Consider the following 25,164-nt stretch of genomic DNA (forward strand, 5'->3'; position numbering starts at 1 on the left):
TGACATGTCTGAAACCTATGTTTTTTTCAGTGAATTTTAAAGGTTTTGTAAATGACAATTTTTAAATATATTTATTTATATATTAAAATGTTTGATACTGATTAACTATTTTTTTGAAAACTATTTATTTTTAGGTATTTTATCTTTGAAAATTACATTACATTGTGTGGCCCCCCTTCTTTTTATTTTTTTGGGGCCCTGGACCCCATCCCCTAGAGCAGGGGTCTCCAAACCGGTCCTGGAGGGCCGGATCCATGCCAGATATTTTGGATATCCCCATTGAGATACATGCAGTAATTTTAGAAATCTGGCATGGATCCGGCACTCCAGGACCGGTTTGGAGACCCCTGCCCTAGAGCATGACCCGCCAATCTAAATGTATTCCTTTTTTTTGTTATAGGAATGGGATTCCTATGGAAGGTAATACAAGTTACTTGTAAGTATGCTTGGAACTACATTTCATGGTCCGTGCAGGGCTAAAAGATGCAGCACTGGTTTCTCTCCTGATAACAAATGAATACATCGGAATTCGTTCTACGGATGACTTAAGGTGAATATTTTAAAGTTCAAAAACCGCACACTTAGACGAATTTGCAGCTGAAATCAGTCAATGTCAGCCTATGAAAGGAAATTCACTTAGCAGGTAAATAGTGTTAATATTACTTTTTCCTACTCAGTAGTGGATCCTGAATGCAGCACTGCTGCATCACCTCTAAACAGTTCAAAGAACGCTAATTAACAAAGATGCGCGGAAGCCCATGTCTCTTTTTTTTTAAATATCGCTAGAATACGCGCAACCTGTGATTTTACCCCAAAAAAGTAAAAAATGTGGGGCTAACCATCTGAGCAGACCTAGAGGGTCAGGGTGTGTCTACCCACCCCCTTTTCACGTTTTAAACTCACATTTCACATGCTTCTTCAGCCTCCCTTCTACCGAGGCATAAAATGGCTGCCGACAGTTTCAAGTTTCTAATGTTGAGAAACACTTGACAGCCAATTAGCATTCAGCGCATGATCGGAAGGCTGCGCTTATGGTACAATGACAATAAGCGGAGTATCCGTATTCAATTTTTTTATGGGAAGGAGGCCGTGTGGCCCCCTGCCCGTGGTCATTTCTGGGCACAGAGGTCCCCACCCCCGGGGCATGGCTAATTATATATTATTATTTTATGCAGTAGGGCTGCATAGCCCCCCTACTGTAGCCACTTCAAGGCCCCGGGGACACCATTCCCCGGGGACGGTCTTTTTTTTAAAATTTATTTTGGCCGTCACCGTTGGGGACTGTGCAAGGGTCTTCAATTCCCCCACTGTCCCACCGGCTCCCCTCCTCCTGCGGGAGCCGGTGTTCTAGCGACATCTGAAGTCCATCTGTGTTTGTACCACCTAGGAGTTGCCTTCACTTTGCGCTTGCACATTTGTGGTAGTGCATCCGTGTTAATATTACGTATCCGCACAATACATCCCACCGTCTGGCTATGTACCCGTAACATATTTCATTATTTTTGCTTATGCTCAATTACAACATGCCCAATCTCAGCTCTCACACCCAGTAACATCATGCTCAACCAATCATCCTTTTCCTATTCCGCAGTCACAGACATTAATAGTGTTCATATCCACTTCTTCGTAGGTGAGCACTTTTTTTTTAAGAATAATTAAATTAATTAATCTGAATGATCTTTAAATACTGCGTCAATGCAAATTTTTGTTCGATTTGACAATGTTGTTTTTAAGCACGCTTTCGATCTTTTTTATATTGTTAAAGTTGACTTTGTAACTTTTGTTTCTGAGCAAATCACCTAATCCTGCCGCCTACTATTTTGTAAGTAGTGCACCACATGCTGCTTCCTCCCTATGCAGTGCACATGTAATCAATTGGCCAATGTTGTATTTTAGCACGCTCTCCATGTTTTTTAATAAAGTTAAACTTGATTTCTTATTCTTTGTTCTGTGCAAATCAGTTAATCCTGCCACGTTTCTTTAATTTGCCAAGCGCCACTTGGCCCTTCCCACATCGGTGTGTTATGTACTGTTCAAGTTAATGCAATGTAGTTTTTCTCGTGTAAGTGGTGTGTTAAGCGCCCCATGCATTGCAAAAGTAATGTTTTCGGCAATAGTGTATTTTAGCACTGTTTTCAGTTCTTATACTCTCAATATCTTACCTTGGTAGGCGATGTTTCTGGACAAATCACTTAATCCTGCCTCCTTTCATTTTTTAAAGTAGTGCGCCACGTGCTACTTTCTTCCCATGCACTGCACATGTAATCAATAGGCCAGTATTGTATTTTAACACGCTCTCCAAGTTTTCTATTAAGCTTAAACTTGATTTGTCCCCTGTTCTATCTCATTATACAGATATTTCAATCATGAGATGTACTGGCCGCCACAAGCTGTTTATTCCTGCCCATGCAATATACCAGATGGTGGTAAACCACTCGACATACCAGATCCACTGACTGCTCTCCATATACCATATACAGATGAAAATTGCAATGGACCTAATGGAGTTATCAGATTTGACTTTAACATTTCATGATTGAAAAGTATTCTGAGGTAAGCATTTGTGTATTTCATGTGTTTGCAGACAGACTGTTCTGTTCTTATGTTTTGGTAGAATAAGTGGGCATTCTGGTATCAAGAAAACAAATAAAGACATGTCCTCACGATTTTATTGGCCTAATATGTGATTTGAAATTGAACGTGTGTTATAATTTTTCTTGCTTCTATAAATATTTTTTATAAAATGTAAATCTCCATTGTAATAGTCTTATAGACCTTTGTTTCTGAAACCCATATGTTTCTCATTTAAATGCTCGTTACACGTTTTCAGCCTGCACTTGAGATACAAAGTGAAAATGTTGTTTTGAATTTGTTTATTTGAAGACGTGTCAATCTTTCTTGATGTTTATTTCTTAATTTCTAGATCATGGAAGACCAAAAAGGGTTCTATGAGATCAAGGCCAGGAATTTATAAATGAAGTGGGTGACCAATCTCGGCCTAACATTTGTATAATGCAATGCTATTTCCTATTTTGCTTGCCAAATATAACCTCTGATGATTGTTTTTCATCCCCAATCCTATTGAGAACAAATGTTTTTATGTACATTTAAATTATTCTTGGACATATGTATAACATATACATTTTTAACTCTTTTTTCAGTTTGCAGAATGTTTGTTGCTGACGTTAAAGAAAAGTATATTCTCCTTTTCCAGATAATAACACCAGCATTTACTAGTTGTCCGAAGCCAAGGAGATTCACAGATTTTTAACGGACAACGTTAAGGTAAATACTCTCAATATGATTAGTCGACAAAGTAAAAAATTAACAGATATAAGTACTTGAGGGGTTTTTGATGTCAGATAATGTCCAATTCACACTTGTACAGATGAGTCTTATACAGGGTGGATCTCTGTATAACTAATGGATGATTAGGTATTAGGATGGCATACAAACATCCCAACCTTCTTACTTTTTCTCTTAAAGTGTTCCAAATTGGGGACGAATATTAGGCTGTGCAGGAGAAGTTGACGGTGTTGCTCCACTGGTACTTGGGCCTTCTCATGAAACAGAAGGAGCCTCTCTCAATATCCTTAACTCTTTCCTTCCAAAGTTGACAGGATTCTTAGCCTGCAAGTCCTTCCGCATACTTGCAGTTCCACAGCAGTACTCTTTATTGGGGTCTCCTCTTGAAAGCAGTTTTGCATATCCGGCAAGTAACCAACCAAAGCTGAGTTCAAGTTGTGAACTCTGTCGGCCACAGTGTTTACACAAGGTAAGCAGAGATATAAAATTCCTCCAATTAAATGCATTAGAAATAAAAGAGCTTATTTACAAACCCATTGCACCACTTTTGAGCCACTTTCAACATGAGAAAAGTAACCCAAAAGTGGCATAAGAGTTTTGTAAATAAGCCCAAAAAAATATTGTCCTGCATAATGACTTCATCTCTCACCTAATTCTGTCTCATCTGCAAATCATTTTATAGACCTGTTCATCTGTAATATCAATATGACGCAGTAGGCACTTCTATACAGACACTGTTTGAATGCAAGCCTATAAGATAAGTGAAATCTATCAGGTATACCGCACACATTAAAAAATAGAAAATATCGTCAACTGTTACTTTGACTTGTAATGTGTGACCTCATTTAGTCACATCAATGTAATTTTAAACACTAATTTTCTTTTTTGTTTTGCAGATTAACTACACTACTTCTATTGGACTCCATTTTATATGTTGTTTGTTAGATTGTTTTGTTAAAGTTATGGTTCTAGTTATTTATTGCATTGTTATCATTTAGTTATATTTTCAGTTATTTATTGTTTTAATAAAAGTCAATTAAAAAAATACATACGTCTTTTTTTTGTGGGGGTAGCAGTCTACAATAGAAATTATATTTATAATTTGATGTATATTTCTGAGGCTAGCTCTTCACCAGATCTTAGAGTGTATAGCTACAACTTACGGTTCCAATTCAAAAGAATAAAAAGTACAACACCATTAGCAACATAGTGTGGTGAACTTATAACCTCTGTGCTCACGTAAGTATTCCATGAACTGTTACTATAATAATAGGCAGAAAGCCGTTTAGGGGTAAGGTTGAAAGATACTGGCTGTACAGAAACCGGTATGTTAACCCTGGATCCTCTACATGACAGAAAGGAAACCAAAGTAAAACAAAACACTGTGGACCAGATTTACAACCCCCTTGCACCACTTTCGCATCCAACCCGCCGTACAAAACTGGGGCCTCAACGGCCCCCCTCAAGCTCCGGAAATCACTACCCCTGGGATTTCGTGTATTACCGGAGGCAGACTGCGTGGCCCTCCGCCTGGTGCCCTCGAGGGCCCTGGAAACTACTACGACCAGCTCCTACAGTGTCCACGGCTGCTTACCCCCGGTATACTGCTGTTTGCTTTGAAAGAGCGGGAGTCACACGACTCACGGCCTCCCATAGCAAACATAGTTTGCAAGCCGTTTGGGGGTAGGGTTGAAAGATACTGGCTGTACAGAAACCGGTATATTAACCTTGGATCCTCTACATAACAGAAAGGAAAGCAAAGTAAAACAAAACACTGTGTACCAGATTTACAATCCCCTTGCACCACTTTCGCATCCAACCCGCCCCACAAAACTGTGGCCTCAACGACCACCCTCAAGCTCCGGAAATCACCACCCCTGGGAATTTGTGTATTACGGGAGGCAGACTGCGTGGCCCTCCGCCTGGTGCCCTCGAGGGCCCTGGAAACTACTACGACCGGCTCCTGCAGTGTCCCAGGTTGCCCACCCCCGGTATACTGCTGTTTGCTTTGACAGAGCGAGACTCTCACGATTCCCGCCCTCCCATAGCAAACATAGTTTGCATTTTGAAAGACAGAGCAGTGAAATCTATTCTCACTTTCGAAATCCATGCATTTCCATACACAAATTAGCATCTTTCCATGCAAAAAAGCAATACTGGCCCCCGAAGAACGCAAAAGTTAATTACACAATGTTGCCAAAAAAAAACAGCAAGTGTGCTCGACTTCTCAATATACTACCTTATCCTACGTAATGTTATTTTTAATCACATCTGATAACCAATAAGAATCATGTTTTTAAAAACAGAAACATGCACCCTATTTTTCTGTGTAGAATGTTGTCAAACAACAAATCATTTATTTTCTGTTTTAATTTCACTTTTCCCCAAACTCCCTTTGTCTATTCTAACATATGCCAAAGGCTGAAATGGAACTAATCCAATCTATTTTGTCCACGGATTGAGAAAGCTAGGAAAAAATGTGAATAAATCTGTTTCTACTTTTCTCCGCCAAAGGCTGAAATGGAACTAATCCAATCTATTTTGTCCACGGATTGAGAAAGCTAGGAAAAAATGTGAATAAATCTGTTTCTACTTTTCTCTGAGACTATAGAATGGTGTCCATATACCACAACAATCTGCGTTTCAATATGCATGGCATCTATAGGAGAGATGCTGTACATTTTACGGATGAAGGGAAAAGAGTCTTCCTCATAAACTTTAGACTCTGCATTGGTTCTTACTTGTAAGTATTAAAATCTCTCAATAAACACAAGGGCTCTTTTTAGAGCCACCCAACATCTATACACATAATCTTGATGTATATCTCAAAAATACATGCTTCTTTTTTTTGGCGGCGAAATGCACGGATCCTATGCACATCCCATGACTTAAAAAAAAAAAAAGAAAAATACTATCTTATTTTTTTTTGGCCCTACGGGTCCTTATGTGACCCCCTGAGCAGGCCTGGGGGGGTCAGGGTGTGTCTACCCGGCCCCCTTTAAACACGTTCCACTCATATTTCAATGACTTCCTCAGCCTCTCTTCTACTGAGGCACAACATGGCTGCCAACAGTTCCTGGTTTCAAATGTTTACAACCGCTTGACAGCCAATTAGATTTGAGCTTGTGATCGGGACGGTGCACTTACCAACAAGGCCAATTCTCGCACAATCCGCGGATCCTCCGCGGTCATAGATATATAAATGACTTTAAACTTAATTCTCAAAGAAACTAATGAACAGATTGAAACCATGAAGTCGGAACTGAGGACTACCTCTCTGCAAAATGTTATGTAATTCAGTTCAGCCATTCGAGCTGTAGCCATGGCTAAAGGTCTTATAGGAAATTGCATGGGGAGAACACGTTTTGAAACCCCCTTTTTTCACCAATCCCCCCCAAACTTTCAGGAAGGGAGCAAAACTGAGCTGGACAGAAGTTTGGAAAATTTCAAGAAGATTCATCAATCGACGCCAAAGTTATTCCAAATAGAATGTTGCCGATTTCCTATGGATAATAGGTCCTAACTATAACTACCTACTGGCGACCACCAGTAGGTAATATATATACATATATATATATTACATATATATGTATACATATATCATGTGATCAAGGTGCTGTTTGCACCGAAACGGGGCGTGGTGGTTTGGTGGTGAGAAAATAAATCACTACTCACGAAATTGGGTTTGCCTCATCTCTTTCTGCTGCTGCTGCATTGCTGCAAAGACGTCTTTATGCCGAATATATATATCTATACTACTATTATAAAGAGAGAACAGAAACCTTTAGGCAAGGTAAACTCGGGAACCACAGCGCCAATCCACACACCCAATACATTGTTGTAATCCTCAGGGTGTGTAGATGGACATAGGCTGCATAAAATAAAAAAGAAATGTAAATTAAAAAATTAAAGTTTAAAAACAAAGTAGTCCCCTAAAACATGCGCCGGCCGTGACGTAGCGCTGACCGCGACCTACACCTGCGTGATGACGACAGGCCGGGAGGAGCGGTGACGAGCGGCGACGAGGAGTGACGTGCGGCGAGGAGTGACGCGGCGGCTCAGGTAAGGCGAGGCGGGGGGCGGGAGGCGGTCCGGGCAAAGTCGGGGCGGGCAGGGGCCCGGGAGTGGGGGCTAAGTCCGGAGCGTGGCTGAGGTAAGGCAGAGGCGGGAGGCGGGCGGGAGGCAGGCGGGCGGGCAGCGGTATAGGCAATGTCGGGGCGGGGGGCCCGGCCGGGACCAAACAAATGCTCAAAATGCAGCCCCCAGCCCCCTTCTGCCCCCGGGCAACGCTGGGCGGGCTGCTAGTATATATATATATATATATATAGGTTGCGAGACATTGCTATGTTCATTAACGTATATAATGATGAAACACAGTTAACTAAATGTAACGTTTTTTCGCAACCCTTCTGTACACGAAGGACACATATATTATTAATCAATATTCTCTTTTATTTTCGTGTTGGTTATAGTTTAACATGGTGTTTGTAGCATGACGTAGAGGCAAAAATTCTTCTATGTTCATCACTGCTATTTTTCATGACTCATGGTAACTATGGCAATTGACAACCAATCAAGCCATAGGTTCTGTTTTTGATATGTCAGCATTTCATGTGTTATATAAACTGATGTTACTAACAGCAGAGTAAGTGAGCAAGGTGGAGGCTTCCGCCAAAACGCGTCTGTGCAGCATGTTGGATTAAAATGTTTTTCTTGAGTTCATTTCATGGAGTCAGTGCCTTCCTTACATCGTTTCGGAATTTGGATTGGTAAACAATATATATATATATATATATATATATATATATAAAAATATATATATATATATATATATATATATATATATATATATTACCTACTGGCGGTCGCCAGTAGGTAGTTATAGTTAGGATTAAATTGTATAGGGAATTCACAACATTCTATTGGGAATAACTTTGGCGCCGGTTGAGGAATCTGCCTGAAATTTTCCGCAAATTTGCCTTGCGGCACTCCGCTCCTTCCCTAAAAGTTTGGGGGGATTTGTCAAGCGGGGCCGAGATAAAAGGGGGTCCCAAAACGGGTTTTCCCCATGTTAATTTCCATAGGGCGGTTGAACTCACTTTTAGCCCGAACGGCTGAATGGTTTTCCACCAAACTTGGCAAAATTGAAGGGGCTGGTAGCCCGATGTGCCTTTGCTATGTCTCAAGATATGTGCTCAAGTGGATTTTGAGTAATTTAGGTAAAAAAAATAATATATATCTATAAGCGCACCCCGGTACGCGCACTGGGGCGCGTACCAGTGCGCTACGCGAGTTTGTGCGCAGAAAGCTGATTGGCTCTCGGGTGTCTGTCAACATTCCAAACAGTCCGGAGCGGCCGCCATCTTGTGTCTCGGTAGGATCGAGACACAAGAGGTGGCAAAAACAAAGGGGGAAATGACCAAAAGGGGGTAGAGTAGACCCCCCCTGACCTCCTAGGTTTGATGTGGGGGCCATAAAAGGACCCCACGGGGCAAAAACATTTTTTGTTTTTTTTTATTTGCGCGGGGGGAGCGCCCGGTACGCGCACCGGGGATCGTACTGGTGAGCGTACCATGGGGAAAAAAGAATGACAGAGTTTTTAAAAAATTTAGCCTTTTTTTATAAATTGGAGGTAGTTCTAAAAAGAACTGTTTTTTTTCTTCTTTTTGTTGTTTTATATTTTTTTTATTGTTTTTTTGAACATTTTGTACTTTTTTTGGCTTTTATGAACAATTTTATAATTTTTTTGTTATTTTTATGGGGAGAAACAAAAAACAGGGAATTGTAAACGGCTCAACTAGAGCAACAAAAAAAATCAGGAAATTGATTTTGTATTGTCCAAACTGGGGTTGTGTGTTTGGGACCATCTCCCTTGTCTCTGGACCCGATGGAATGGGTTGCTTACTTTTGGAGGTGCTGGGAGAAGATTGGGGAGGGTTTCTGGTCAGTTCTCTGACCTCTGCCGCAGCATAGTTGTTAGGGTGCCGGCTTAGCATGTGGCGAATCATGGTGTTATTGCCAAAAGAGTACTTTTTGTTAGGGTTCCACCTGAAAGTACCGTGCCACAGATTAGGCAAGTAACCCTTGGCGCATTTACTTTCTTGATGTCCTTTGGGATTGAAAAAAACTCCCAGATAATGTGCTCCTTTGGCCTATATGGGGTAGTAGCTTCAGGCAGGAACCTCCTCCTCTCCCCCTCCTCCTCCTCCTCCTCCTCCTCTTCTTCATCTCCACCACTGCGGTGTTGTGGTGGTCCTCTTGGTGGTGGTAGTGGTGGTGGTGGTGGCTGAGATGCTCCTGCTGCTGCTTTTACTGAAGCCATTTCTGAGTACAAATTAGTATTAGCTCTGGAAACAGGTCTTCCTCACTCAAAGTGCAAAGTGAGAATGAGGAAAAAAGGTGGGGGTGTGACCCGGTCCCTGTTCCACCCCCGCCCGGACTGTGCCCCCCTGAAACCTTACCATTGTCAAAGACTTCACGCTCACGCAGATTTAGACAACCCCCTCGGGTCCGTAACATTGTCAGATCGAACAGCATGACCCACAGTGCCCCGCCCCTCTTTCTGTTCCAGGAACCTATCACCGGGCCTCAGGCACCGGAAGTACGTCACCGTGAACCCGGAAGTCCCACCCCGGAGGCAGCGACAGCACCAGTGAAAAGCGAACGCCACTGTGAGGACGAGGTCGGAGCATTGTGGCAGGATACTCAGACTGGTGTTGGAGAGCGAGACGAAGAGCAAGCCGAAGAAGACAAGTGGACGGAGGACTGGTGGAGCCCTTGAGGAGGTGGCTGAAGAGCGGCCGTGGCTCACTGGAGAGCTACGGCGGACCGCGTGAGTAGCATAAACCTCCCCGTGAGCACGCCAGGTGCTCAGTGTATATATTGTATAGTTCTCTTATCTTTAGGCACTTGTCGCACGGTAGCTGCACTGTGAATATTGTAAAGCACTTCACCTTGCAAACGCCCATCTTCCCGTCACCGTCACCCTATCACCCTTTTCTCCGATCTACTTCCCTATCTTTCGGTACGTTCCTCTTCCCCATAAAACCCTCCCTCACTATTCATTCTTTTTCTTCCCACGCACGTCCCGGTGTCGGTGTCAGCATACGTTTTGAGACCCGGTTCGGTCTAACGGTCCCTTCTTTCTCTTATTGCCCTCCGAGGTACCTCCCCAGCAGCGGAGACGGAGAACATCCCTGGACCCTGCAGGCAGAAGATCGTCGACCAGGAAGAACCACCCGATCTTGCCGGACTACCTTTACCATCCTGTCTGTTGACTCTCATCCCAATAAAAACCAACTATGGCACACTACATTCGGCCTCCTTGCCTGATTTTCCGGCCCGCGACACCCCCACGATCACATTTGGTGTCAGAAGTGGGATCAGCTGGAAGCATGGAGGCCGTCATGAAGAGACTGGCCGACTCCCAGGAACAACTGGGGAAACTTATGGAGCAGTTTATGAAAACCGCCGAGGATGACAGAGGGCAGCTACATGACGTCTTGAAGGGCCAAGGAACCGCACATGACCAAGCCTTGGGCAAATTGACTGACGTCTTAGGCCAACCACGAGCCATGGCATCTCTCCCCTCCGTGGTTTTGCAAAAGTATGTCCCGGGGGAGGACCCGGACTACCTCTTTACAAACTTTGAAAGGTTGGCTCAAGCGGCTAACTGGTCCGTGGATCGGTGGGGCCAATATCTGGGTCCCCTCCTCACTGGAGACCTACAGGCGGCCTATCAACAAGCCAACATCCAGGGCAACATCCCCTATGCCGACATAAAGAAATGCATCCTAGAGCACTTGGGGGTGGACGATGACACGTACAGAATGAAGCTTCGACAAGCTAAGGAAGGGCCGCAAGAAAATCCGCGTGCTCTATCCTTCCGCATCAAGGATCTCGCCAACCGGTGGCTTAGACCAGAAACCTCCACAAAAGACGAGATATTAGAGAAAATCTATCTTGAACAATTTTTGAACTCTTTGCATCCCGCCACTCAGAGATGGGTCCGGCAACATACCAGGCTGACTTTGGAAACCGCAGTGGAAATAGCCTGTGCATATGGCCGTGCTCAAGAGCTTCAACGCGGTAAGGAGGAAAACCCGCACCGACCACACAACCCCACAGCCAGTCGTCCACCTCGTCCATTGCCCTCTCGAAGACCTGAACCTCCTCCTCTCTTACACTCTTCAGTCCTGTATCGTCCCCCCAATCCCGGACCCCAGTGCTACCATTGTGGGAACTTTGGACACATAGCCCGCATGTGCCCTCAGAAGGAGGTACCCATGGAAATCGGACTGGTTCGGAACTATGTTTGCAACACGCCGAGGGACACTCCCCCTCCCTTTCATTGCCCCATGTCCATTGAAGGACAGGAAGTGCTGGCCCTCACAGATACCGGGTGCCGACAAAGCGTCCTTCGTCCACAAGACTTGGTTCTTCCCCACGGTTCGCCAACCGGAGCAGTGGCCATCCAGTGTGTACATGGCGATTCCAAACGCTACCCCACCACACAAGTCTGGGTACAACATCCCGGGGACCCGGGAACCCACCTCACGGTCGGTCTGGTACCGGCATTGCCCGAACAGGCTATTTTAGGTAGCGATTATCCCGGACTCCCGACCCTTCTCCAGGTCACTACGGACTCCCTGACCCAATGGTGGAAAGAAGCCCCTTACCCTCAGGGTCCATCCTCCCCTTCCAAAGAACCGAAACCTCACAAATCAAAGAACCAGAAAAGACAGGAGAAGAAACACCCTTCCTTTGCCTATCCAGTAAATGTGGATGACCCACCCTGGCAAACCGACCAAGAGTTCCGTGCCGCCCAACGGGAGGACCCGCTCCTGCAAGAAGCATGGGGAAGGGCCTTAGAACAGGAAGACCCCACACAAGTAGGTCCTTATTTCTTTAAGAAGCGGGGGTTGTTATACCGAAAGGGAGGCCCCTTACAATCCGCCCAACTATTGATTCCCGGTCCCTTCCAGGATACAGTCCTCTTTCTAGCCCATAGTCACCTGTTAGGGGGTCATTTTGGGGACGAAAAAACGAGTCAGACTGTCCTTGATAAATTCTACTGGCCCGGGGTCCATCAGCGCATCAAAACTTACTGTCGCGAATGCGTTGTCTGCCAGAAACACAGCCGATACAGACCCCCTAGGGTACCACTACAACCCCTTCCTCTCATTGATGTCCCATTCACTAGGGTGGGGATGGACATAATAGGACCCCTGTTACCCTCCCGAACAGGTTGCCGTTATGCCCTTGTCATAGTAGACTATGCTACCCGCTTCCATGAGGCCTTTCCATTACGCCAACCCACAGCGCAGAACATTGCCAAGGCGCTAATCACACTGTTTTCCCGAGTAGGCTATCCCCGGGAAATCCTCACGGATCAGGGCACCCCATTCGTTTCCTCCCTCCTTAAACAAGTCTGCTCTATGTTAGGAATAAAGCAAATCCGAACTTCGGCCTACCATCCCCAGACGGATGGTCTAGTCGAACGTTATAACGCAACATTGAAACAGACACTGAAAAAACTGTTAGGCCTGGAGGCCAAACGGTGGGAGGAAATTCTACCTTTGGCTCTATTCGCCATAAGATGTAAGCCCCAGAGCAGTACAGGCTACTCCCCGTATGAATTGCTGTATGGGAGACCCCCGCGCACCTTACTGGATATGGCCCAGGAAGCCAGGGAAGCCGAGCCTGACCGCACCCGCCCTTTGCCAGAGTACATCAACAACCTAAAGACCCATTTAGCTGAGATAAGGGAGATAGTGAAACAGAATATGGAAAAGGCCCAAAACACACAGAAAAGACAATATGACAAAGGTACTAAGGCCAGGGTATTCGCCGTGGGCGACCTGGTCCTCTTGATGATGCCCTCCTCAGACCAAAAACTCTTGGGCCAGTGGCAAGGGCCCTATACCATTCAGCGACAGGTAACCCCCGTGACCTATGAGATAGAACTCGACCCCACAAGAGGCACGTCCCAGATCTATCATGTAAATCATTTAAAAAAGTGGGAGGGACCCCGTCCTGTTCTAATGGGAAGTAGGCCCCCTTTTTCCTTTCCTTTCGACCCCTGCCTGGACCCTGCTTTAACTCAGGTACAGGTCCAAACCCTCCAAGCAGCCCTGACCCCTGTAATGAAGGTCTTTTCCTCCTGTCCGGGACGTACTACCGTCACCGAACACTCGATTGAGACGGAACCCGGGAAGGTGGTTAGACTGCGCCCCTATCGAGTCCCTGAGGCTCGCAGAGCAGTTATAAAGAGGGAGACCGAGGACATGTTAAAGATGGGAATCATTGAGCCCTCGGTCAGTGAGTGGAACTCCCCTATAGTCCTGGTGCCGAAACCCGACGGCTCTGTCCGCTTTTGTATAGACTTCCGGGAGGTAAACAAGGTCTCCCGATTCGATACATATCCATTACCCCGAGTAGACGAAATGGTCGAAAGGATAGGGAAGGCCAAATATATTTCAACCCTTGATCTCTGCAAGGGTTATTGGCAGATCCCCCTCCGAGAACAAGATAAGAAGAAGACTGCCTTCTCTACCCCGGAGGGTTTGTTTCAATTCATTGTCATGCCCTTTGGGTTACACGGTGCCCCTGCCACCTTCCAGCGGGCCATGAATCAGGTACTACGTCCCCACACAGCATATGCAGGGGCCTATTTGGATGATATTGTCATCTACAGCGATAGCTGGGAACAACACCTCGTCCATTTGCATGCGGTTGTCTCTTCCTTGGGCTCCTTTGGGTTTTCCATAAATCCTGCCAAAACTACCCTGGCCGCCCAAACCGTCCAATACCTCGGTTTTCTTTTGGGCGAAGGTCTGATCAGACCCCAGGAATCAAAAACTAAAGCCATTGAGACTCTTCCGTTCCCCCGGACAAAGAAGGATCTCCGGGCGTTTCTAGGGCTCCTAGGTTATTATAGGAGATTTGTTCCCAACTTTTCTCAAAGGGCTGCCCCACTTACCGACCTGTTAAAAAAGGCTACACACACCGAGCTAGCCCTAAACCACCCCAGTCCCCTTGTATGGCAGGCATTTAGCGACCTGAAAGACGCCCTAACCTCCAGTCCCGTCCTTGTAAGCCCTGATTATTCCCGGCCTTTTGTACTCCAAACGGATGCTTCCGATCAGGGTCTGGGAGCAGTCCTCTCACAAGTTGATTCAGAGGGAAACGAAAGGCCAATATTGTATCTCAGTCGGAAACTCTTTCCTAGGGAACTTAACTATGCTGTTGTAGAAAAAGAAGCCCTCGCCATCAAGTGGGCTATCGAAAGCCTGAAATACTACCTAGAGGGTAGGGACTTCACCATTTACACCGACCATGCCCCCTTGGAATGGATGGCCCGAAACAAAGGGCATAACGACCGGGTCCTCCGGTGGTTCCTGTCTCTCCAACCTTTTCGGTTCCAGACGCGTCACCGAAAAGGATCCGAACAAGGCAACGCAGACTTTTTATCCCGGTACCCCAGTTCTTCCACCTGTACAAGAAAGACAGCCAGGGGAAGGGAATGTTACCCGGTCCCTGTTCCACCCCCGCCCGGACTGTGCCCCCCTGAAACCTTACCATTGTCAAAGACTTCACGCTCACGCAGATTTAGACAACCCCCTCGGGTCCGTAACATTGTCAGATCGAACAGCATGACCCACAGTGCCCCGCCCCTCTCTCTGTTCCAGGAACCTATCACCAGGCCTCAGGCACCGGAAGTACGTCACCGTGAACCCGGAAGTCCCACCCCGGAGGCAGCGACAGCACCAGTGAAAAGCGAACGCCACTGTGAGGACGAGGTCGGAGCATTGTGGCAGGATACTCAGACTGGTGTTGGAGAGCGAGACGAAGAGCAAGCCGAAGAAGATGAGTGGACGGAGGACTGGTGGAGCCCTTGAGGAGGTGGCTGAAGAGCGGCCGTGGCTCACTGGAGAGCTACGGCGGACCGCGTGAGTAGCGTAAACCTCCCCGTGAGCACGCCAGGTGCTCAGTGTATATATTGTATAGTTCTCTTATCTTTAGGCACTTGTCGCACGGTAGCTGCACTGTGAATATTGTAAAGCACTTCACCTTGCAAACGCCCATCTTCCCGTCACCGTCACCCTATCACCCTTTTCTCCGATCTACTTCCCTATCTTTCGGTACGTTCCTCTTCCCCATAAAACCCTCCCTCACTATTCATTCTTTTTCTTCCCACGCACGTCCCGGTGTCGGTGTCAGCATACGTTTTGAGACCCGGTTCGGTCTAACGGTCCCTTCTTTCTCTTATTGCCCTCCGAGGTACCTCCCCAGCAGCGGAGACGGAGAACATCCCTGGACCCTGCAGGCAGAAGATCGTCGACCAGGAAGAACCACCCGATCTTGCCGGACTACCTTTACCATCCTGTCTGTTGACTCTCGTCCCAATAAAAACCAACTATAGCACACTACATTCGGCCTCCTTGCCTGATTTTCCGGCCCGCGACACCCCCACGATCACAGGGGGCTTTCATCATTAGGAAAAAAAAACTGTCCCGAACCAATGAAAAGTGTTATTTTCAGGTCACATGACCAGGGCTTTCATCATTTGGAAACCAAAACTGTCCTGAACCAATAAAAAGTGTTCTTTTTAGGTCACATGACCAGACGCGCTTACGCTACGCGCCCCGGGGCGTCGCCTAAGCGCGATCGTATACGCTTGAGTGCTTCCAAGTGTGCTTACACCGTGCATATCACGCGGACGCGGCTACGCGATACGTCACGATTATGTTTTCGTTCGTGGCAATAGCGCTAACAGGATGCTCACCCATACGCGCCCGGGGCGCGCCGCAAGACTGCGCTTACCGGTGCGCTCACCGGGACGCGCACCGGGAGCACTCTAGAGCAAAAAAAAACCCATGAACAATATACATAAAATAAATAGTATTACATAAATATAAAATATAGGACTTAATATAAAAATATTACATTTCATAGCTATAGAAATTTGCTATTAAAATGTTAAAAAACCTTTGAAATTCACTGAATACAACATAGGTTTGAGGCCCTATATATAGTTAGGAATTGGCATTTAAAAAACCTATGAAATTCACTAAAAAACCATAGATTTCACACCAGTAATAGTTAGGAATTAGCATTTAAAAAACCTATGAAATTCACTGAAAAAACATAGGTTTCACACCAGTTATAGTTAGGAATTAGCATTTAAAAAACCTATTAAATTCACTGAAAAAACCATAGGTTTGACACCAGTTATAGTTAGCTGGAAATTTTACTGACATAAAACCATTGAAATTCCCACGTTATAGTTAGTTGGACTCACTATAACTTGCGCGCCTGCAATGAACTGCTGATGACGTCACATATTAAAAATAAAAACACATCTACCACGAGGAATTTACTAACTGCAATACGCAGAATGTCATATACTGTGTAGTATGTCCATGCTCCAAAGCGTACGTAGGAAAGACCAGCCAACAAATAAAGAAAAGAATAACCCAACACCGGTCGCGGATCAAATGTAAAACACTGAACGCACCAATGGTGTCCCATTACACCAAGATGGGCCACTCAGAAAAAGAGATAAAATGGACAGTACTTAAGAATATTGTAGGCAACAATGTGGAAAATATTATGTCTAAATTTGAAGCCAAAATTATCCTATACTTGGGGACAACGGAAAACGGTCTAAACGAGATGTCAGAATTGACGAACTGTACTTAAAACACAAGACCGTCATGCGACAAAGAAATGAGAGAGGTTTCCATATTAAAGAACTGAGAGCCAAAATCAATGTATGTACAATGATGTTGGACAATAAAAAATAAAAAACAAAACAAAAGAGAGCGAAGTGCGTACACAATACAGACATGTATTAAAAGTGCCAGTTATGAAGACATTCAGGCGAACGGCTGTCTGTTTAATCCCAAAACTACAAATCCCAGCAATCTTGTGAACCACGTGATGCGGAAATGAAACCAAAAAGAAACGCCACACGCAAATCGTGGTCTCAAGACGCCCAAACACGGAAGTCGGATAAAGACGCTGGAGGAGAAAAACGATCGTGAAAGGACCAAGCGGAGAAAACAAAATTATAAAGGTACGCAGACACAAGACTACATGCGATATCAGCGAGGTCGAACGTGGGCATCGAAAAATGCGCGAGGCGCTGATTGAAGCCAAGATCCACGTAATGAAGCTAGAACCAAATGCTCGTATCCCCGTAAACATAGAACAGTTCATTTAATAAACACATACGCGGGCCACACACGACTATGAGAAACGGATCATCAACGTGTGCAATGATCCTCCAAAAGCACACTGAGCATAATACTCGCACTACGCTCAGATTAAAACAGCATACCCTTAAATAAAACGATGTTTTCACAGACCTCAGAAACCAACACTAACTAAAGCATGTGCATGGTTCTCTTTACAGACCTCCAGAAAGAAAACGATGCCAGATACCAATAAGAGTGTACTCCACAATTCCCTCGAGGCAAACAGTTAAAAGATACCGAGGGTAGGTAGCAATGAACTTAAAGAACTCAAGTGTATACAACTATGACCCTCACCCCAAAACTAATCACACTATAGACTAAACAAACATTTCTTGCCATACAGGTGAGAACAGACAAAGTACCCAGCGATCTCATCCAGGCAGGTATGTACAACCTAAAGGCAAATATAGAGAGTTGTTGTAAGGTACTCCTTGAACCACAAATGCCCAATACTAAAACAATCATATTTATTGGTAATCCCATAGATTGGAAGATTGTCCTACAAACAGTGTAATTACAGCCCTTAGGAAGACCTTGAAAAAATAAACGTGCAGGTCCCACCACGACAAGGTCGAAACGCGTCGGCGATATCTATTAGTTATAAAGCTAAACAAATGTGTTGTTATAAGTCAGATATTGTGACTACTTGCATGGTATACAAAAGAGTTATATTTTGTGCCACAAACGTGAAAAGACAAAGTGAAAGATATATTGCTTTGATCATATGAGCTAGGACCAACACCAGTTAGTGTGGTTAAGATCAAGAAAAAGTTATACCTTGACACTTTAAAACCAGTAGGACACTGTGTACAGTAATTAGGGGTGATTTGTAAATATATAGCACTACAATATAAAAGTCTACATATAGAAATGTACAGTATAAATATTGTAAATATTGTAAATGAACTATGTGTAAAGTAAAGAGGACGATTGGAAATGTGATAAAAGAACAGTAAAGAAAAGTGAAATACTTGAACACATTCAGAGTCAATAAAAGGGACTACTGTTATATAAAGATTTTAGTGATCGATGGTGTCAGGGGCAATTGTGTTTGGTGATAAAGACGTCACATATTACATCACTCATAACATGGTCAGTGACATCACTCATGACATCACTGACGACACCATCCTTGTGACAGACTGACAGACCTCCTTTCAGTGTAATGTAACCCTTGAAACACATATTCAAAAATAGAAACTAACATTTTCCAAAAAATGGAGATACCCTATACCACTTACAACAACCAATTCAGTAATTCCACACATCCACTCATTCACCAACAGTTCTATATAGTCACTCATACATAAACTCACTCATCATATGTTGTGATACACCCATACATCCTGTTATACACTGACAGTCATCCAAAAGTTACTCACACACATACTCACACATGCAAATAAACTATTGAACATCCATTTATTTGCATTTACAGCTATACACACACTAGCACATTATTTCTAAGGAAACTTACACATACTTACTCTCTTAAACAATCACTTATAGAAACACATACTTATTTAAACAGGAACTCTTACAATCTCTCACTCTCACATATACTCACTTATATACATCAATACTCACATATACTAGAATAAAACATATTTAGTTACTGATAAAGACACTAGTGAGACAGTCATTCACTCACTAACACACACATATACACACTCATCGACCCTTACAATCCAACACATATGCTGTCTTCAAAACACATACAAACAGTGAGTCAGTCATTAATGCATCTATGTGCTAAGTATTACCCCCACCAAACCATACAGACACTCATACTAATACTAAAAAAACCATCGAATAACCCATACACGCACACATGTAGCTACTCACCAATTCATGCAGCCACTTATACACAAAGTGAAGCACTGATACTTATATTTAAATATTTAACAATTACTCGCTAATATATGTATTCACTATGATACACTTAATAAGCCAGTTAACCAATCAATTGTTTTTAAAAAAACATCCATTTAGACACTTATTTAAAAATGTATTCTTCCATCGACCTTTACAAATACATATGTAACACATATTTAATTTACAGAAAGACACACATTCAATGGATGGTGTCATCAGTGATGTCATGAGTGATGTCACTGACCATGTCATGAGTGATGTAATATGTGACGTCATCAGCAGTGCATTGCAGGCGCGCAAGTTATAGTGAGTCCAACTAACTATAACGTGGGAATTTCAATGGTTTTATGTGAGCAAAATTTCCAGCAAACTATAACTGGTGTCAAACCTATGGTTTTTTTCAGTGAATATATATATATATATATATATACCAGTAGGTAGTATATATACATATATATATTCACTGAAAAAACCATAGGTTTTACAAACGTTATAGTTAGGAAGTAGCATTTACAAAACCAGTGATGTCATTAGTGATGTCACTGACCATGTCATGAGTGATGTAATATGTGACGTCATCAGCAGTGCATTGCAGGTGCGCGAGTTATAGTTAGCTGAAGTAACTATAACGGGGGAATTTCAATGGTTTTATATGAGTGAAATGTCCAACTAACTATAACATGTGTCAAACTTATGGTTTTTTCAGTGAATTTCAAAGGTTTTGTAAATGCTACTTCCTAACTATAACGTGTGTAAAACCTATGGTTTTTTCAGTGAATTTCAAAGGTTTTTTAAATGCTAATTCCTAACAATATCGTGGCTGCAACCTATGGTTTTTCAATGAATTTCGGCAAATGTTTTCAACAGAAAAATGTCCGGCGGAGTTGTTTAGGGACTCCCTGAAAAGCTCTAGGGGGCCAGGGAGTCTCTACCTCGCCTCCTTTTCACGTTTTGAAACATTTATATTATTGGAGCAAAACGTTATTTTAAACCGATGTGCGCGACTGAGTGCGCGCACCCCGCTATATTTCTTTTTTTTAAAATTGGGTTTTTCGGCCCATCGAGCTTCTTCTTAGACCCCCTGAGAAGCTGTAGTAGGTCAGGGAGTGTCTACCTAGCCTCCTTTTCACGTTTTGAAACTTTTATGTAAATGGAGCAGAACGCCATTTTAAACTGCCAAGCGCGACCGGGTGCGCGCACCCCACTATTTTCTTTTTAAAAAAAGGGTTTTATGGCTTGTCGAGATTCTTCTTGGACCCCCTGAGAAGGTCTAGGGGGTCAGGGAGTGTCTACCTTGTCTCCTTTTCACCTTCTGAAACTTTTATGTTCATTAGAGCAAAACGCCATTTTCAAACAACGTGCGTGACTGGGTAATCGCACCACGTAGACGTCCTGGTGCGCGCACGTCAATTCATGTGATTCAAAAACAACACTTTTTATTGGTTCATAGTAGTTTCTGTTCTGGAATTTTCAAAAACCCCACCTACTTTCCTCACTATCTGTTTTACTCTCATGGGAGAAGAACCCTTTACATCTTTGCGGTGAATTTTCTGAAATGGCTGCAACACAGAATTCATCTTCTGAATCTAAGGAAAATTATCGGCTGCCTCAAACAAAAAGGAAGGAATCGTTCATCTGGAAATTTTTTACTTATCCTGAGGAACTAAAAAAAGTGAATGCCCCGAAAGTCACTTGCACGTTATGTAACACTGTTCTTTCAAGAGGAAACCCTTCAAAAAAGTATTCCTTTTCGATACATACAATGATGAGGCATGTCAGACAAGTGCACCCTGTGTAATTTGCACAGGCATCTACAAGAGCTCTGACAACACAACTACCACCAGCTGTGGCCAGCACATCATCTGGAGGACGACCTGCATCTCCATCCACTGCAGAGTTGGACTTAAGACCATTCTTGTCAAGAGTGCATATGAAATGCAACTTGTGTTTTCAAATGATTGTGTATGGGGAGCAGAGCCTCACTCTGATTGAGAAAAAAATTAATGAACATCAATGCCCCCCAGAGAAGATGAATTTTTTCAAAGTTTCGATTTATTTTGTTCCTGTTGAACAGTTTGGCAGTTGAAGATTTCGGTGCCTGTTGGAAAAATCAAAAACAATATAAAACTTTTAAAAAAATAATAATAAATAAAACATCAAAAGAAAAAAAAAAGTTCTTTTCAGAACGAACTCATTTTTCCAAAAAGAGCTCTATTAACAAGCTGAAGTATCGCCGCTTTCTCAGCACAATTAGCCAAGAAAATGGCGATACTTACAGCGCCTTATTAAAAAGGGCATTACAACGCCTGCCATAAGACCACTTTGCATGTCAGCCACACAGATCGCTAATGACATGCAAAGTGGGCGTACATCCAACCACATGCAAAATGTGGTTGGAGGGGAGAACACTCTATCACCAAGACAGGCGTTAAGAGAAAAAGACCTGGGATAAACTTGTTTATCGCAGGTCTTCCAACGCCTGCTCTGACCAGGCGTTAGGCATTGTTAACATGGGGGTGTGGATCATAAAGCTGAATCCACCCCCCTTATTAACAAGGCACATATTAGTGCATGAAAGCAACGCTTGTTTTCCTGCGCTAAAGTTCACTACCGCCGGACATCACAGGATTTACTATCGCCTATGTGTTCGCATTGATAATAACGCGCTAACACGGCAAAAAAATCTGGCGATAGTCAAATGTGCGTTCTTTAACACACATCTTGCTAATATGCCCCGGTGTCATCTTTCTTATCAATGAATGTGTAGTGTTTAAATGAGTAAATGAAATTAATGACAAAAAATATAGTAAGGGACTGATGAAATGAGTGAGGTAAAGGAAGTGTAGTGACTGAAGAAAGTGAAGTAAAAGAGTGACTAAAACAAGGTGGCTAATGTACGTTACATGGCGCATCTCTGCAAATCATCAAGGATGCACCAAGTAACCTACGACAAGAAAAACCACCCGTGCGCCACCATTGATGTATCACATTTACAATATGGTGCACCAGGGGGCAAAAACAGCACACATGGGTGACGCATGTGTGCCGTAAAGGTGTTGCATTGTTGGAGTTGCTTCGCATAAGCAATGAAGCTCCAGCAATGTTCCTGGGGGGCCCATTCAACTAATGCTGCTTCAAGCCTTACGTCTGCTTCAAGCAGGCGCAGGGTTTTGACATAGCATTGGCCTAAAAGTGATTGAGTAAAATCTTGTAGATGTCACTCACCCACTTTTAGGAGGCGTTCCTGCACAGGAACGTCCCCCCCTGCACCAGAACGCCTCCTTAAGACGCAGGTCTTTACAATGTGACACATCTCACCGATACGTTACGTTCTATACAGTCTACACCATGGTGCATGTTTTGCATCGCTGCTGCATCACAAAAGTGACGCAATAGCGGCGCAAAAGAGGCGTAAAGGGCTTATAAATCTGCCCCAAGATGTCTAAAGATATGGCAGTGATTTAAGAAAAATTAAGAATTAGGAGAAGAGCAGTATGGAAAAGAAATTAAAAGTGAAAGAGTCACCAAAGGGGACTAAGAATGGACATATGGAAGAAGAGTAAGATAGAAAGATAGATATATAGAGTAGGATTAGGGAAGTGAAAGTAAAACAAATAGAAAGATGATGAAGGAATGGGATTTGAGGATGATAAAAAGGAGGTAAGTGAAAGTGAAAAGTGGGAAATAAGTGATTTAAAAATTGAGTAAGGGAATAAAAAGACTTAGGAAAGCGTACACAGTGAATGCAAAAGAGACACCGATTTATATTACCCAACACATCTTTGAAAAATAGCATAGATGCGCCAGGAAAGACGCGACGTAGAAGTTAAACTTTGCACCAATCATGATGGACCACATTTCCAAATCGGTTTTATCATGTCGGAGGAATAAACAGATGTGTATCAGATCTAGGGCTGAAAGTTGGCACAGTGTTTAAATTGTGTTCCTTGCACGACGCAACTCCAGCACTTTTCAAACTTGTTCTATCTGTAACGTGGTACATCAACCTTTACAGTTACATCAATAGCTGCAATGTTTTGACACATCAGCGTTGGTGAAGTGACTCAGTAAAATGTTGTAGATTTCATAGAATCACTTTTTAAGGGAGTTCTTGTGACAGAACAGCCACTCCTGCGTGGGAATGGTCAGATGAAACCTGACACTGGTTTGACCAGGACAGAAAGAGAAGTAAGACAGTGATGGAAAAGTATTTTTGTTTATCATACTTACCTAAGAAATAGTAACAAAGTAATAGTAAACTTCTTTAAAAAACATATTATCTGTGGAAGAAAAGTAAAAATAGGGTTATAATCTACATTTCATAAAACAAAACAAAGTAGGAGTGAATGAAACAGAAAGTGAAAGAAAGGAAGAGTGAGGGAGAGAGAGAGACAGAATGTGTAGTGTATAAATCAATGACTAAGATAATTAAGTGAAAGAGAGAATGGCACTGAAGGAATGACTGTGTAAAGGAAAGTATGGTGAGGGAGAAAAGGAGAGTATGATGAGTGATGGTAGACGAAAGAAACAGTCTCTAAAACAAATAGACTAAGGGTAGGGGAATGTGTTAAGGAGATAGATAAAATAAGGGAAGGACACTAAGAGAAACAACGTGAAAAAGGGTGCGTAACAGAAGATGAACGGGGCAGAAACAGGGAAGGAGTGTAAGGGACAGATAAACAGAAATAAAGTAGGGTAAGGAGACTGAAGTATAGATATAAGTATGGGAAATGAGGATAAGTGATGGAAGCAGAGTAAGGGAACAAGTATTACGGTAGGGTAAGAGAAGGGAATTAAGGATGAGGAAACAGAGGTGATAGAGGGTGGATAAAGGTGAGTCACCATGAGACACCGGGAGTAACAAACTGAAGTAACAAACTGAAGAGATAGACGGAGTGAAGGAAATAGTGACAGAAAAGGTAGCAGGAAAAAAAGGTAAACGACCAAATGTGGATGAGTTAAAGGGAGTGAGCGTGAGAGAACGGCACTGACAAAGGAAGGGGATGAAAGGAGTAAGGATAAGAGAGAGGGAGAGAGGGAACTATAGGGAGAAAGAGAAATAAGAAACTAATGAGAAAGCTTTTTTTATTAGTCGTACTTACCTTATAAATGTAATATCTGTGGAAGACAATAAACAAATCTGTTATAATAAATATTTCTGAATGCAATCTAACAAAATAACTTGTACAACATATTACATGGTTTATTTTTGCTGTTCTCAGAATATATTGATTTTCACTGTAAGCAGTGATTTAAATACTACTCATCATATGACAGCGGGCAAAGAAAACACAATCAAAATGATTGTGTTTAAAAAACTCATACAACATCTGTATACATATTGTAATTACTTGAAAAAAACATGTCTTAAATGTTTTTCTCTAATTCACAATTTCTTGTGTAAGGACACTACATCTTCAACAATTACAAACTAATAAAACAGTAACACTTACTTTTAAATACCTTTCAATAAACTTCCGTGCAAGTATGTTCTAACAATATTTATCTCAAGTAGTCATTTTGTTGTCTCATGCTTTTCCGCGTGGCTAAATAGTATGAGTAAAGTCATTATTTTCCCAAATTACTTAATTGCACTCTTAACCATTCTTTTCCTGAGCTTTAGAATGAAAAGTTCCAACATGTTCTGTACCATCAAACATTAATTAAACCTGTACCTGATACTATCACTATGCCAAATTCAAGTTTCATTTTTAAATTTGGA

This window comes from Lissotriton vulgaris, chromosome 7, assembly GCF_964263255.1.
Source record: "Lissotriton vulgaris chromosome 7, aLisVul1.2, whole genome shotgun sequence".
Taxonomy (NCBI): Eukaryota; Metazoa; Chordata; class Amphibia; order Caudata; family Salamandridae; genus Lissotriton; species Lissotriton vulgaris.